We start from the raw sequence: 14,116 nt of genomic DNA, 5'->3' as shown, positions 1-14,116 counted from the left end.
AACCACACTGCTCTTCCCCAATCTGATGCTCTGTACATGCCTTCACCCTCTCAATCAATACCCTCCCATATAATTTACCAGGAATACTCAACAAACTTATACCTCTGTAATTTGAGCACTCACTCTTATCCCCTTTGCCTTTGTACAATGGCACTATGCACGCATTACGCCAATCCTCAGGCACCTCACCATGAGTCATACATACATTAAATAACCTTACCAACCAGTCAACAATACAGTCACCCCCTTTTTTAATGAATTCCACTGCAATACCATCCAAACCTGCTGCCTTGCCGGCTTTCATCTTCCGCAAAGCTTTTACTACCTCTTCTCTGTTTACCAAATCATTTTCCCTAACCCTCTCACTTTGCACACCACCTCGACCAAAACACCCTATATCTGCCACTCTATCATCAAACACAGAGTTCTTATGTCTTAATAAAACCTCTCTGATTCTCCCTCTTCATTTTGCTGTACTCATTTCTTGCTACCCTGCATCTTTCTAATGCTGACTAGCTACATTTACATTTGTACCTTTTCCAGAGAATATCCCTGAATTTCCTTGCATTTTAGAATCTCATGTTTTACTCAATCTTTTCATTTCATTCTTCCTCCTTAATTACTTTAGTGTGGCAACCATGTCCTGACTCCTTCATGGTAGATTTCACTGAACTTCCAATACCACTTGTCTATACTCTCTTTGTAGAATTCTTCTAAACTACACTCTCAAGGAACTTTACAAGTTCTACATAGTTGTCTGACTGTATTTCTTGTTAGGGTCTTGAGCTCCCATTGATTCCCTCGCATCTTCCTCTGCCCCATAAGAATAATCAAGAACAACATGCTCATTCGTTCTATTTCCATGCTGTTTATCAAATGGAGGCTTTGTTACTATCCTGTGAAAAGAAAAGAATTCAAGATTCCCTGGGTCCAGGCATTATTCCACCTAACATACACCACATGGGCCCCTCACGTTTCCACATTCATGACCACAGGCCAAACACTTTCTTGGCATTTTTTGCTTGTTCGTTTTATTGGTAGTTCATTGTCTTATTCACAACAAAGTACATTATGAAATGAAAAAGACATAGGAGTACATACTCTTTTTCATCTGACTTTACAAGTCGAGTGTGGTAGTAATAATTTGAAGCATACATATCAAGCTAGTATAATAAATAATTTTTTTTCTGTTATTTATTTCCTTTTCATATTAGGATTGATCACGTGTGAATTTTACTATCACATCAAATTTTGGGAATGAGTCATTATATTTCATTAGCTTAGAATATTCTTTCTTACTTGATTATCCCATTGCCAGCTCTGGCCATGGTAATCCAAGAAAATATACCTTGATCTTTGATGTTTTGGTGAAATGATTGTAGGCCTCAGTAGCATAGGAGTAAAAAATTAAGTAAAGTTCAAACTGCCTTCCAAATGAAAGCAAGGACATTTGAAAGAAACAAAATATCTTGAATTAGGGACATGTTAAAGGGATAGGATAATCAAGGGGCCTAGAATTAAAAAGAGCATAGAGGTCTAGGATGTCTTTTCCAGGCCCTGGTCATAGGCTGTGATGCGGCAGCATACTTCACTTGGCCTGGCACTTAATTAACACGGATGAAATCCACCTTCTGTTTTTGAAACTGGAGTCCAAAAATTAAATCTGTATTAGTGAAACCTCATACTGGGCCCACACTTTTATGCAGTACATTATATTAACTGCTGTGAAAAGGAAAAACAAAGTTCAATTGATAATTTTTGGAGGGAAGGGGTGGTACCAACATATCTTTGAGTACCCACAACAAATTTTTACCATTAAGCTTTTGAGTGCAGCAGCCTTAACTAAACTCATGAACATGACAGGCATGCATAGGACAGAATGAATTGGACAGATATTGTATGTGTGGGTGACATGCTGTCTAATGGCTCAACTAAGGTATAAGGAGTAGTTAGGGTAACCTATAAAAAAGTTTTTAGTAGGCTCAAATATGGTATATTGAGCAGTCAGGGTAAACCATTGAATGGTTTATGGTCCACAGCTGTGAATGGTAGGCTATTGATGTACATTAAGCATAAGAGCTGGAGAGTGAATTTGTGGAAATCAGGCCATTGTTTATTTCTTCCTGATACTACCTTGGTAAGGCAGGAAGAACATGTGGTTACTGTATTGAAAAAGTTCATTCTACATAATGTCATTATTGTCTTAAAAATGTGCTCAGTAGCAGAAATGATTGGATGCAATACTTTGCCTGAGCATGAGAACTGCTGGTATGCATTTTATCAAAATCATTTTTTATTAGTATTGCAGGGGGTCCTTGCAAACAACAGTTCACAAAGTAACTTTTCACTTGTGACAAGTTTGAAGAAAATTTGCTTTTTTATTTAATATTTTCAACTTATAATGAAGTGTATAAGTGTATTATAAGGACAGTCACCTTATGATAAAGAAACTTGTTTTCACATCATACCGTGCCGTAAAAGTGACATCTACCTAATTCCAAAACATTGAAATAGGTAATATAATGGCCACCTGCATCAACGAACCTATCACATACCCATATAGATATGCTTATTTACAAAGGCTTGACAAACCATTCACTCCATCACCACTTGCTGCAGTCCCTCATCAGCATCATTCTCAGAATCATGAAAAATGATTTGATCTATTAGTGAAATGGGAACAGTTGCTGAAAATGAGTATAATTTACATCATGATACTGTATGGTATATTGATGGCATGCTGTTTTGGGTATAGTCAATATGTGAAAGTTAGACTGAGGAAATTTTTGGTCATGAGTGTAACTTTATTATGAATTTCAGTTCCTCGTACCGCAATATTCCACAATAAAAACAGATCACCGGGAACATATCCCTATTGTTCAGCAAGGAACTCCTGTATTATTATTGATTGTTGTTATTGTCATTGTATGACACCAAATAATCCTCCAAGAGCTGCTGCTTCAAGCATTGCTGCAATTGGTTGTGGGGAAAGGATGGACTCTTTTGGAGTACTCCAGAGAAGTACTTCCACAAGGTAATACTTTGATGATACAGCCTTGCTGAAGGTGACTTTACTCCATGTTTAATGCCATTATTATTTATTATTATTATTGTAAAGTATATTTCCAATGGTACATAGCTAACTTGAAGTAATAAAGTAACTTGATGTAACAGATTGGAAATGATTGTTTTGAATGTTAACCAATAAAAACTACTAATTTTTTGTTAGGTGTGGATGAATTTCGATTCTTGTTGCAAACAGCTGAGAATTGCTGTTACTAATTAAGGGAGCTTGATGAGCAAGTCCTCAAGGTAAGAGGACCTGTTTGTAATGTCATTGGATGCTTCAATACTTTCATCCACTGCTTAATCTTCCAGTGGGTTTTTCATTTATTGAAAAGTCTTGAGTATGATGCTTTTTGAAATTACAACAAATATCCAAAGGAATTTTACTTCTGCTTCATGGTAAATGATTCAGTTGCTTTACATTAGTGCACTGACCCAAGATCTTTCTGAAAACAAATATGTTTTGAAAAAGTTAAGGTATTTGAAATATTTTGAAAAAGTTAAGGCATTTGAAATGGACCAAGAATTATTTATTTTTATCACATGATGTGGATCATCAATTCCATTCATGTACTTACAGCAAACATAATGTGTTTGTTCATTGTTTGTATTATGAATCCTTTTGCCGTAGGATTGAAGTCATTCTGGTTAGTATTCCAGGGAATGCAAACTCTCAGATATTTCTTTTGCTGCATTGGGATTTTGATTTTATTTCAGCATTGAGCAGTTGCAGAAGAGAGACTGTTTCTGTATGATTTATTGGGAATCCATGCATCCCTTCCTTTTCTTTTCTGTTTTTATTCGCTGTCTTTTATGATACTGATCTTGCAGTCACCATGCTAAGTACACAATGATTCTTTCATTTCTTCTTAAATCATGATGGGTTTCCTTAGGAGGCCAAGGCATTACCTTTTTATATATATCAGTTGCTTTGCAAGAATTCTAAAATTTCTAAAGTGATACTTAAGATATTGATGGAGTTTCTACCAGTTATAATGTGGATAGTGACTTTTAACAATACTGAATTTTAGTGAAATTAAGATGACAGGTGCTGAATATACATCAAAATTTTTGTGAAAGGCATTTTTTTTCATTATTTTTCAGAAATTTTCAAAGGGCACTATTAACATTGTGTTAAACAATGTATTGAAGTTAAATCAGACTCAAGAGCATGACTAATTTGTTAATTACCTTTGGTTTTAAGTATTGCATTGATTATTTTTTATGGAAAAACATTTGAACTGACCAGTTTATATAAATATCTATATATATTTTTTTTTTTTGCTTTGTCGCTGTCTCCCGCGTTTGTGAGGTAGCGCAAGGAAACCGACGAAAGAAATGGCCCAACGCACCCCCATACACATGTATATACATACACGTCCCCACACGCAAATATATATACCCTTACATCTCAATGTACACATATATATACACACACAGACATATACATATATACACCTGCACACAATTCACACTGTCTGTCTTTATTCATTCCCATTGCCACCTCGCCACACATGGAATAACATCCCCCTCCCCCCTCATGTGTGCGAGGTAGCGCTAGGAAAAGACAACAAAGGCCCCATTCGTTCACACTCAGTCTCTAGCTGTCATGCAATAATGCCCGAAACCACAGCTCCCTTTCCACATCCAGGCCCCACACAACTTTCCATGGTTTACCCCAGACGCTTCACATGCCCTGATTCAATCCATTGACAGCACGTCGACCCCGGTATAACACATCGATCCAATTCACTCTATTCCTTGCCCGCCTTTCACCCTCCTGCATGTTCAGGCCCCGATCACTCAAAATCTTTTTCACTCCATCTTTCCACCTCCAATTTGGTCTCCCACTTCTCCTCGTTCCCTCCACCTCCGACACATATATCCTCTTGGTCAATCTTTTCTCACTCATTCTCTCCATGTGCCCAAACCATTTCAAAACACCCTCTTCTGCTCTCTCAACCACGCTCCTTTTATTTCCACACATCTCTCTTACCCTTACATTACTTACTCGATCAAACCACCTCACACCACATATTGTCCTCAAACATCGCATTTCCAGCACATCCACCCTCCTGCGCACAGCTCTATCCATAGCCCACGCCTCACAACCATACAACATTGTTGGAACCACTATTCCTTCAAACATACTCATTTTTGCTTTCAGAGATAATGTTCTTGACTTCCACACATTCTTCAATGCTCCCAGGATTTTCGCCCCCTCCCCCACCCTATGATTCACTTCCGCTTCCATGGTTCCATCCGCTACCAGATCCACTCCCAGATATCTAAAACACTTTTCTTCCTCCAGTTTTTCTCCATTCAAACTTACCTCCCAATTGACTTGACCCTCAACCCTACTGTACCTAATAACCTTGCTCTTATTCACATTTACTCTTGACTTTCTTCTTTCACACACTTTACCAAACTCAGTCACCAGCTTCTGCAGTTTCTCACCCTAATCAGCCACCAGCGCTGTATCATCAGTGAACAACAACTGACTCACTTCCCAAGCTCTCTCATCCCCAACAGACTGCATACTTGCCCCTCTTTCCAAAACTCTTTCATTCACCTCCCTAACAACCCCATCCATAAACAAATTAAACAACCATGGAGACATCACACACCCCTGCCGCAAACCCACATTCACTGAGAACCAGTCACTTTCCTCTCTTCCTACACGTACACATGCCTTACCTCCTCGATAAAAACTTTTCACTGCTTCTAACAACTTGCCTCCCACACCATATATTCTTAGTACCTTCCACAGAGCATCTCTGTCAACTCTTATCATATGCCTTCTCCAGAGCCATAAATGCTACATACAAATCCATTTGCTTTTCTAAGTATTTCTCACATACATTCTTCAAAGCAAACACCTGATCCACACATCCTCTACCACTTCTGAAACCACACTGCTCTTCCCCAATTTGATGCTCTGTACATGCCTTCACCCTCTCAATCAATACCCTCCCATATAATTTACCAGGAATACTCAACAAACTTATACCTCTGTAATTTGAGAACTCACTCTTATCCCCTTTGCCTTTATAAAATGGCACTATGCACGCATTCCGCCAATCCGCAGGCACCTCATATATATATATATATATATATATATATATATATATATATATATATATATATATATATATAATGTGTGATAACCAATGTATATTTAAGAATGAGTCATCTTCATATTTTCTTTTTCAGCAGGATCTTGAGAGTTTATGATATCAATCTATAAGGCATTGCAGATGAATTTCTGTCTCTTGTGGAATCTGTATTTGCCTTTTTTGCAGAATACGTCGGTTTTTAGATGAGATAACATTGCTTAAAAGATTTGTAGTTACTGAATAACAATGCAATCTAACTGTTTAGATAAGAACAGTGTAGCTTTCTTTGTATATGGAAATGGTCATTGTTTCCTCAGGTTAATAGCAAATTGTCAGAGCACCAGTTTTGTAACTTAGCTGTAAGTCATACTGTCTGTTTAGGACATTCCATGGCCTTTGTACAATGGCACTATGCATGCATTCCGCCAATCCCCAAGCACTTCATCATGAACCATACATATATTGAATATCCTTACCAACCAGTCAACAACACGTGTAGTCATCACCTTTTTTAATAAATTCCACTGCAATACCATCCAAACCCACCGCCTTGCCGGCTTTCATCTTCTGCAAAGCTTTCACCACCTCTTCTCTGTTTACCATACCATTCTCTCTGACCCCTCTCACTTCACACACCACCTTGACCAAAACACCCTATATCTGTCACTCTATCATCAAACAGATTCAACAAACCTTCAAAATACTCCATCTCCTCACTTCAGCACTCCTTGTTACTACCTCCCCATTAGCCCCTTTCACCAGTGTTCCCATGGTTCTCTTGTCTTACACACTTTATTTACCTCCTTCCAAAATATCTTTTTATTCTCCCTAAAATTTAATGATACTCTTGCTGTTTTCCGCATCAGCGAGGTAGCACCAGGAAACAGATGAAGAATGACCCATCTGCTCTTTTTTTTTTTTTTTTTTTTTTTTTTTTTTTTTTTTTTATACTTTGTCGCTGTCTCCCGCGTTTGCGAGGTAGCGCAAGGAAACAGACGAAAGAAATGGCCCAACCCCCCCCCCCATACACATGTACATACACACGTCCACACACGCAAATATACATACCTACACAGCTTTCCATGGTTTACCCCAGACGCTTCACATGCCTTGCTTCAATCCACTGACAGCACGTCAACCCCTGTATACCACATGACTCCAATTCACTCTATTTCTTGCCCTCCTTTCACCCTCCTGCATGTTCAGGCCCCGATCACACAAAATCTTTTTCACTCCATCTTTCCACCTCCAATTTGGTCTCCCTCTTCTCCTCGTTCCCTCCACCTCCGACACATATATCCTCTTGGTCAATCTCTCCTCACTCATTCTCTCCATGTGCCCAAACCATTTCAAAACACCCTCTTCTGCTCTCTCGACCACGCTCTTTTTATTTCCACACATCTCTCTTACCCTTACGTTACTTACTCGATCAAACCACCTCACACCACACATTGTCCTCAAACATCTCATTTCCAGCACATCCATCCTCCTGCGCACATCTCTATCCATAGCCCACGCCTCGCAACCATACAGCATTGTTGGAACCACTATTCCCTCAAACATACCCATTTTTGCTTTCCGAGATAATGTTCTCGACTTCCACACATTTTTCAAGGCTCCCAAAATTTTCGCCCCCTCCCCCACCCTATGATCCACTTCCGCTTCCATGGTTCCATCCGCTGACAGATCCACTCCCAGATATCTAAAACACTTCACTTCCTCCAGTTTTTCTCCATTCAAACTCACCTCCCAATTGACTTGACCCTCACCCCTACTGTACCTAATAACCTTGCTCTTATTCACATTTACTCTCAACTTTCTTCTTCCACACACTTTACCAAACTCAGTCACCAGCTTCTGCAGTTTCTCACATGAATCAGCCACCAGCGCTGTATCATCAGCGAACAACAATTGACTCACTTCCCAAGCTCTCTCATCCCCAACAGACTTCATACTTGCCCCTCTTTCCAGGACTCTTGCATTTACCTCCTTTACAACCCCATCCATAAACAAATTAAACAACCATGGAGACATCACACACCCCTGCCGCAAACCTACATTCACTGAGAACCAATCACTTTCCTCTCTTCCTACACGTACACATGCCTTACATCCTCGATAAAAACTTTTCACTGCTTCTAACAACTTGCCTCCCACACCATATATTCTTAATACCTTCCACAGAGCATCTCTATCAACTCTATCATATGCCTTCTCCAGATCCATAAATGCTACATACAAATCCATTTGCTTTTCTAAGTATTTCTCACATACATTCTTCAAAGCAAACACCTGATCCACACATCCTCTACCACTTCTGAAACCGCACTGCTCTTCCCCAATCTGATGCTCTGTACATGCCTTCACCCTCTCAATCAATACCCTCCCATATAATTTACCAGGAATACTCAACAAACTTATACCTCTGTAATTTGAGCACTCACTCTTATCCCCTTTGCCTTTGTACAATGGCACTATGCACGCATTCCGCCAATCCTCAGGCACCTCACCATGAGTCATACATACATTAAATAACCTTACCAACCAGTCAACAATACAGTCACCCCCTTTCTTAATAAATTCCACTGCAATACCATCCAAACCTGCTGCCTTGCCGGCTTTCATCTTCCGCAAAGCTTTTACTACCTCTTCTCTGTTTACCAAATCATTTTCCCTAACCCTCTCACTTTGCACACCACCTCGACCAAAACACCCTATATCTGCCACTCTGTCATCAGACACATTCAACAAACCTTCAAAATACTCATTCCATCTCCTTCTCACATCACCGCTACTTGTTATCACCTCCCCATTTACGCCCTTCACTGAAGTTCCCATTTGCTCCCTTGTCTTACGTACCCTATTTACCTCCTTCCAGAACATCTGCTCATATACACATATACACATATACACATATATATACATAAACGCCCCGCATACGGACATATACATACATATTCATATCAACATATACATACACATATGCAGACATTGCCTACATACACGTGTACATATTCATACTTGCTTGCCTCCATCCATTCCTGTTGCTACTCCACCCCACAGGAAAACAGCATTGCTATCCCCTGCATGAATGTTACTGAAAAAATTTATGTATAAATTGATCATGATTGAATAAAAGCAGAATAATCATTCCATCAGTATCATAAACAAATAATGTTAATACAAACATGATGAAACTGTCCTATGTTATTTCTAATATTGATGGTGCTGCATTTAGTCCAGAGAATTTACATGGCAGAATTTGAATTTCATATTTTTATCTTATTGTTAGGATATGTATTTCTTACATGTCAGAAAAGAATTACTATCATGGAGTAAAACCTGGATTGCGAGGCAAGAGATTTAAAGTCTTTTTCTGTACCTTAGTTAAAATTTTATGCTGTTTTACCAAGAGACCATTTTCTCTCCATGATTCCATTTTAATTTAATCACATTATGCTGCATGGGCTGTTTTTCTTATTAAACTTCATCTGTAGGCAGATTTTGGCAACAGTCAGTGTACTACTCTGTATTTTCATTAATGCTAGGGCCACTATAGCTAGTTTTATAGAATTTTTCGCACATTATTATCCAAATCAAATTTGGTTAACCTCGTACCTTTGGCTTACTGTGTTGGGCTTTTGAAATGAGTCCTGTGGTGATAACTCGCTGATCCTTTGCATCTTGTCTGTACTGTACTAATATCCATGACATTTCCTACATAGTTGCATTACTAGAAGTACGATTATATTATTATTATTATTATTATCATTATTGGTTTTGATATTGGTATTGATATGTATTTGATAATAGCGCTGCCTGAAATTTGCAGTGTTAACAGTGGATGAACATTTTGAGTGGTCATTTGTTTACTGGTTTCATTCAAAGTAGTCACAGTATCAGATATTTTGAAAGTCACCATGGAAAGAACATGATAATGTTGATGGGCAGACAACATAATTTGGAGTGAAATAGAGATTACAAATTTAGTTGCTAAATCTATCATTTTTTCTGGAACTGTAGATTGTCTGTGCTTGCTTGACACTTGTAAGTGCAAGGTTAATGAACACTTCGATGGTTGAAAATAAAATGCTTGTAAATAGTTTTTTATGTAAACCTAAGCTCTATGAGACCATAATTTGTAGTCAAAAGGTTTAACTCACTCAGTAGCTAAGTGACATTCAAATATATTCTCTTTATGTTCTTAGTTATTTAAGTAACGAGTATGGCATGGGGGAAAAAGAAAATGGCCATCTTGGATAAAAGGAAGAAAAAGTATGAGAAAGAGAGAAATTTATTTGAGCTCTTCAAGTATAGACTTGACAATTGAAAATAGGAAGTTTGTAGGAAGGATGGGAAAAGGAAGAAAAGAGAATTCCACAGAATTGCTGTTCAAGGAAAGGAGGTATCATGATGTTTATCCTTATGTGGCTGGTTTCTTCACAGAAACTACAGGAGCAGCAAGCCTTAGGACAGAAGTAGGGCTTCACATTGGCATCTTGTAAGAGAAGTAGCTATAGTGATACCTTTAGAGTTGGAGAGGGACAGTAATATTATGGTAGACAGAAAGATGTGATAGCTGGAGAATTAATGAGATGTAAGAACTGTGATTTCACTGTAACCGAGAGAAAAGTTTGGGAAGAGCCATCCCAGATATGCAAGCAGTGCTCTACACTGGCTGGAGTGAATGAAACCCCATTGATAGGAAATAGCTAGTAAAAAAAATTGTATGATATATATATATATATTATATATATATATACATATATACATATATATATATATATATATATATATATATATATATATATATATATATATATATATATATATAATTTTTTTTTCCACGCTATTCACCATTTCCCACATTAACGAGGTAGCGTTAAGAATAGAGGACTGTGCCTTTGAGGATATATCCCCACTTAGCCCCCTTCTTTTGGAAAAGTAAAAACGGGGGGAGGATTTCCATCCCCCCCCCCCCCAGTCACCTTCTATGACACGCAGGGAATACAAGGGAAGTATTCTTTCTCCATTATCCCCAGGGATATATGGAAATGTATAGCTGCATGTGTGGGCGTTTATGTAAATACATGTGTAGTGGGTGGGTTGGGCCATTCTTTCGTCTGTTTCCTTGCACTACCTTGCTAACGCAGGAGAAGGCAATTGATTATAATGAATAAAATAAAGTAGCATATATCCATTATTACCCATCTCACCATGACAGTTAGATTATCATCATTTCAATCTATGTTCCTTGGGGCATTACGTATTTGAAGTCCAGAGTTTATTGATGATGAGTTTGAGAAGATATATTCCAATGGATCCAAGTTGAAGTACTCTAGATCTTTCATTGATAGATACCTTAAGTTAGTAAACAAATCATTTCATAGAATTGAACCCAAACCTCCCATTGACACCAAGAATCTTTTAGTTCTCCATTTTAATAATGATTTTACTTCTCATATTGCTTGATTCCTTTAATGTAAATGTTGCCTTCAACAACAATAATACTGTAAAGAATACCTTAATCAGGAACTCACCAGAAAGTTCTCCTGGATGCATCTATAAAGTGCCATGTAAAAAAATTGTACAGAGCATCAGATTGGGGAAGAGCAGTGTGGTTTCAGAAGTGGTAGAGGATGTGTGGATCAGGTGTTTGCTTAGAAGAATGTATGTGAGAAATACTTAGAAAAACAGATGGATTTGTATGTAGCATTGGAACCATGGAAGCAGAAGCAAGTCACAGGGTGGAGGAGGGGGTGAAGGTTGTGGGAGCGTGGAAGAAGATGAGAACGTTATCTCAGAGCAAAAATGGATATTTTTGAAGGAATAGTTCCGACAATATGGTTGCGAGGTGTGAGCTATGGATAGGGTTGTGTGGAGAAGGGTGGATGTGTTGGAAATGAAATGTTTGGACAATACATGGTGTGAGGTGGTTTGATTGAGTAAGTAATGAAAGGGTAAGAGAGATGTGTGGTAATAAAAAGAGTGTGGTTGAGAAAGCAGAAGAGGATGTGTTGAAATGGTTTTATCACATGGAGAGAATGAGTGAGGAAAGATTGACAAAGAGGATGTGTGTCAGAGGTGGAGGGAATGAGAAGTGGGAGACCAAATTGGAGGTGGAAGGATGGATTGAAAAAGATTTTGAACAATCAGAGTGAAAGGTTTGCAAGGAATAGAATGAATTGGAATGATGTGGTATATTGGGGTCGACGTGTTGCTTATGGATTGAACCAGGGCATGTGAAGTGTCTGGGGTAAACCATGGAAAGTTTTGTGGGGCCTGGATGTGGAAAGGGAACTGTGGTTTTGGTGCATTACACATGGCAGCTAGAGACTGAGTGAACAAATGCAGCCTTTGTTGTCTTTTCCTAGTGCCACCTTGTGCGCGCACAGGGGGAGGGGGGTGCCATTTCATGTGTGGCGGGGTGGCGACAGAATGGATGAAGGCAGCAAGCATGGATATGTAATGTGTATATACGTATATGTCTGTGTATGTATACGTATGTATACATTGAATTGTGGATGTGTGGGCATTTACATATATACATGTTTCCTTGTGCTATCTCATTAATGCGGGAGACAGCGACTAAGTATAATAAAGAATAAAATAAAAGTTTTATGTTGGGCAGACTGGTAAGGATCTTTCTGTTAGACTTAAGCGACATTTATATAGCATAAGAAGACAAGAATCAAATGCCTTGTTTAATCACGTTAAAAACTATGATCATTGTAATGGCGTCCTATATATTTCTCTCTTGTGTCTCCCCTGATGATGTGATTATTACACGAACGTGCATTTGGGAACTTATTATGTTTCATTTTCCCTGTGGACTCTTAGGAATATATTTAATCATACGCAAAATTGTGATCCTTTCCAATATATCCTCACCTGGCCCCCTTCTCTGTACCTTCTTTTGGAAAATTAAGAAAACGAGATGGGAGGATTTTCAGCCACCCACTCTATATATATATATATTTTTTTTTTTTTTTTTTTTTTTAAAGAAGGAACAGAGAAGAGGCCCAGGTGAGGATATTCCCTCTAAGGCCCAGTCCTCTGTTCTTAACGCTACCTCGCTATCGCGGGAAATGGCGAATAGTATGGAAAAAAAAAAATGAGAGAGCTTGGGAAGTGAGTCAGTTGTTGTTCGCTGATGATACAGCGCTGGTGGCTGATTCATGTGAGAAACTGCAGAAGCTGGTGACTGAGTTTGGTAAAGTGTGTGAAAGAAGAAAGTTAAGAGTAAATGTGAATAAGAGCAAGGTTATTAGGTACAGTAGGGTTGAGGGTCAAGTCAATTGGGAGGTGAGTTTGAATGGAGAAAAACAGGAGGAAGTGAAGTGTTTTAGATATCTGGGAGTGGATCTGGCAGCGGATGGAACCATGGAAGCGGAGGTGAATCATAGGGTGGGGGAGGGGGCGAAAATCCTGGGAGCCTTGAAGAATGTGTGGAAGTCGAGAACATTATCTCAGAAAGCAAAAATGGGTATGTTTGAAGGAATAGTGGTTCCAACAATGTTGTATGTTTGTGAGGCGTGGGCTATGGATAGAGTTGTGTGCAGGAGGGTGGATGTGCTGGAAATGAGATGTTTGAGGACAGTGTGTGGTGTGAGGTGGTTTGATCGAGTAAGTAATGTAAGGGTAAGAGAGATGTGTGGAAATAAAAAGAGCATGGTTGAGAGAGCAGAAGAGGGTGTTTTGAAATGGTTTGGGCACATGGAGAGAATGAGTGAGGAAAGATTGACCAAGAGGATATATGTGTCGGAGGTGGAGGGAACGAGGAGAAGTGGGAGACCAAATTGGAGGTGGGAAGATGGAGTGAAAAAGATTTTGTGTGATCGGGGCCTGAACATGCAGGAGGGTGAAAGGAGGGCAAGGAATAGAGTGAATTGGATCGATGTGGTATACCGGGGTTGACGTACTGTCAGTGGATT

Source organism: Panulirus ornatus, chromosome 3, assembly GCF_036320965.1.
Source record: "Panulirus ornatus isolate Po-2019 chromosome 3, ASM3632096v1, whole genome shotgun sequence".
In the NCBI taxonomy this organism is placed as follows: domain Eukaryota; kingdom Metazoa; phylum Arthropoda; class Malacostraca; order Decapoda; family Palinuridae; genus Panulirus; species Panulirus ornatus.
The sequence above is the reverse complement of the archived record's forward strand: the minus strand, read 5'-3'. Positions refer to the sequence as shown.